Source organism: Sinocyclocheilus grahami, unplaced genomic scaffold, assembly GCF_001515645.1.
Source record: "Sinocyclocheilus grahami isolate Dianchi unplaced genomic scaffold, SAMN03320097.WGS_v1.1 scaffold12.1, whole genome shotgun sequence".
Lineage (NCBI taxonomy): Eukaryota > Metazoa > Chordata > Actinopteri > Cypriniformes > Cyprinidae > Sinocyclocheilus > Sinocyclocheilus grahami.
This window is the reverse complement of record NW_015505191.1, coordinates 211,939-216,073: the sequence shown is the minus strand read 5'-3', so window position 1 is coordinate 216,073 and position 4,135 is coordinate 211,939.

Sequence of the window (4,135 nt, the reverse complement as noted above, 5' to 3'; positions counted from 1 at the left end):
ATGTGGACAAAGTCCTCAGGCCGGACTCGAGCACAAAGACATGATGCTGAGACAGAATGAATCTCTCCTTGACCCTGATTTTACGATTGCACAACTTACAGTATTTGAGTGTACTGTAACATGCTTTTCATTTAGAGTATTATTTGACCTTTTTGGCCTTTGCAGTTGGACTGCAGTATTTTTGCAGTATCCAAGTGCTGAATATATACAAACATTCAGTACTATTCAATATTCAGCACTATTTTTGCAGTACGTACAGTATAGGCCTGTACAATATATTCACCTTACTCAGTTGCAATTACTATACTTTTTTACAGAATTGCAAAATTGTTTACTCAGATATACAATATACTTTTTTCTGTAATGTTCTGGATGCTGTGTTCTCCATTTTTCTCTGTAATGTCTAATGAATGCTCTGTAGTGTTTATTTTATTGACTTATGTGTGTGTGATCTGAGAGCACTGTTTGGTTGTGAGTGCAAGTGAAATGGTTTTGCAGTGATTGTTTGAATTTGATGGAAGATTTGTGTTTAAGGTTTTGAGAAAACGAGTGATGGTTTCAAGAAATGTGTTTTAGCAATTCAGAAAAACTGTAACGTAATAAAAGAGACTAATGGCAAGTGGCCAGTGGCCACTTCAGAAAAGTAACACGGTGCTGTATCAGTGGGACCGAAACACTATACCTGCAACTATACCCTGGTTGATCACAAGCCAGTGGTGGTTAACCAGAGTATTATACTTTTAAGTAGAACAGTGTGTGGGAATGTGAGATTAGAACCCAGTTGAATGCATGTAGAGATTTGTGCATGATTTAAATGTTTTAAGATGCATCAAGTTTGTAAAACTAAAGAAACATAATTTTTTTACACTAAGGAATTTGAATGATGTACTTTCAAGAGTCTTGAAGGCTTTTATACCTCAGGGAGTCTTTTATTGGGTTTGCAGAATTAAAAACAGAATATGGACTAGATTAGAATAGTGTTCTTAATTTTATTGCCATTTGAATTTTTACTGACTTAATGTCCCCATTAAGTCAGTAAAAATTCAAATCATTTGGCAACTAAATTTAGAACACTATCCTAATCAAGCTGTCCAAGTACTGAGAAAATCTTTTAAGAGTTAACAATTTATAGTGAGGAAATGGTTGTGTAAACCTGAAAACGGTGTAACATATAGCTTTTATTGTTAAAAGTACAGATATGTCACTTTTATCAATTGTGTGCAGTGTTTTATTTTGAGTTTATAAGAAACTTTTCATCTTAAGTGATGTGTAGAGTACACTTTAAAATGATATCCCCCTTTAAATCGCCAGGTGTTTTGTGCCTTTTCCAGCACAGCACCCAGAGGAGTGTAATCGCATATACTCTCCAGTCTTTTGGGAGACTACATTAAAAAAAGAGTCTTTGTCGCCGTCTCACCACTGACCTTTAGAAAGCAGCATGTCTGTGGGCTGTTTCTCACTCATGGAATGTTGATTCTGCTTGATGCTGTTAGTCATATTTGGAATATGTTTTCTGTAAATGATTTCATGAAGTTCAAACAAAGGCTTTTTTTCAGTTTTAAAATTGTTCTATACAGTATGAAGATCATGTACAGAATCTCATTCTAGTACCTCCAGATGTATGGATCAGTACATCTGTACTGGATCAGTAGCTTACTTTCATTTGCTGTCAGCAATGTACAGTAGGCTACTTGTTTACATACATGCATATCTGAATAAGACAGCAACTTTAAGGATATAAAAAGTTTTTCACTGATATGTATAGATGTTCCTAATAATGAACAGCATACCTCATATTTTTGTACACTCTTAAAAATAAAGGTGCTTCACGATGCCATAGAAGAACCTTTTTGTCTAAATGGTTCCATAAAGAACCTTTAACATCTGAAGAACCTTTCTGTTTCACAAAAGGTTCATTGCGGTGAAAGAAGGTTCTTCAGATTATAAAAAGGTAAGAAAGAGATGGTTCTTTAAAGAACCTTTGACTGAATGGTTCTTTGTGGAACCAAAAATGGTTCTTCTATGGCATCGCTTGAAGAACCTTTTGAAGCACCTTTATTTTTAAGAGTGTATTTGAAATGATCTCCTTACTGTTACTGTCTTTGAAAATTTGGACAGGCTTTAATTTAGTCAGACTGTTTAAAGGGCCATGTTTATTTGAACACAGTTGTGTTTAGGCCTGAGAACTGGCAACTTTTAAACATTGTAGCAGATTGTGTAATACTTTGTTCAAAACCTCAGAGATTCATCAGAGCTTCCCAAAGACCTTTACTGTTCATGTCTAAATTTTGCATGAGCACTGAATGCGTGTTGAATCACTGTCTGCTTTTAATGTGTTGTCAAGTTCACAATTTTTTTATTCCATGTACATTAAAAATTTACTATGTATTGGGTGTGTAATTGTCTATACAGTCAAGTTTTCTTATGAAGTCTTTGTGTTCAGTTTTAATAAGTGACATATTTAAATTATAAAGTATATCTAAAGGAAATACATATTTAAGGAGAAGTATATTCATGTATTTTACAGAGATAAAAAAAAGTTCCAGTTGAAAAATCTGCCAAGAAACAACTTGGCAGCTGATAATACTCTTGTATTTACTTTGTGGCATGCTGATTGGCTTTTAGAAAATCCTTTTTTTATTAACATTTGGGCAGCCTTGCAGCACTGCGACCATTAAGAGTATGGTTTCATTTTGCCTCTTTATTCAGATACCTGGAGTACACTTTGTAGAAAATCATTGAGAGCATTACAGGAAAATAAATATGCTCAATGCTTTCTTGTGAAATTTCCCAGTGATGTTGGGGAAGATGTGGTGTTCATAAACATCAGCTTCATAATAATAGAGAACAGCTGCTCAGTTTAAAGTGGCCTTGGAGTATAATTTAAATATAGCCACATTTTTATACAGCTATAAACTCTAATTTCTCGTGAACAAACCTCTCCTTTTTAAAATCAACCCTCATGTTGTGTTCCGGTCATTTTGACCTAGAGAGGATTTGTTTACATCATTATATTGCACTGAAACCTACTGATTTTGCTTATACAGGGAATAACAGCTTCCCAAATGCATACTTTTTGATCTTTGTTGGAATCCCCCCCCCCCCCCCCCCCCCCCCCCACACCTTGTTAAATATGTGGTGTTTCTAAATGACTGGCTTACACAAAACTAAAAATGACTAGCCTACACAAAAATGCTCATAAATTATGCTATATTATTACCAAATATTGGATTCACACAGGGTTTGTATTTCTTTTTGGAACTTACTGGTTGTATTGATCTGAGCTTATGCACTATATACATTTTTTATACAAAAAAGAGAAGGAAGCAGAGCAACAGTTGCCATCTTATTTTATCCCTTCCTTGACCATGTGACTAAAAACCTAATCTGAGACATTCAACCTGACCAATCAACAGCTTTCCCCACTGTACTAAAAGTTGTGACAGTTAGAAGATCCTCCAATATACACATCTTGGCCTATATAGGCTATCAGCACCTCTGTGTCCTTAGGAATTCCAAATGTCCCTTTTGTTAAAGGGGTCCTATTATGCTCTTTTACAAAGTCTTGATTTTGTTTTGGGGGTGTACTAGAACAGGCTCTTATACTAGGGTGTTCAAAAAACACATTATTTTTCACATATTTTACATTATTACAACACCTCTCTCCCCAGTCTGGCATGAATGGCTCGAATAGTTCCTGTATCAAATGAAGGCCCGCCTTCTGAAATATGAAATGTGCTGTGATTGGTTAGCTGGGCCAGTGTGTGCTGTGATTGGCAGCACTCGGCGCCTGGTTGGGAAATGTCATGCCCCTTACCATAGCCGCCTGCGAGCTTCAGTGTAAATATTGCGTCAATATCAAATCAATTTGAGCGTGATTTAAACCCGGATGATTGTAACCACTCTAAGTTCGTCTGCCTTTGGAAAAATAGCGTGTCTCCGACATATAGTGATAACACTCGTTGCCTTCTCTAGTGTAGCTCAACCAGGTCTCGTCCCATTCGTCGATATTTGTGATATCACAAATCCCAGAAGATATGCGTTGTAGTCCAAACGAGTCGATCGTTGTAGTTTTTTAAAAGTGATTTCTGTTAAATAAAAAATCTCCTTTTGAAGTGGACTTTGAGCTTTGTAA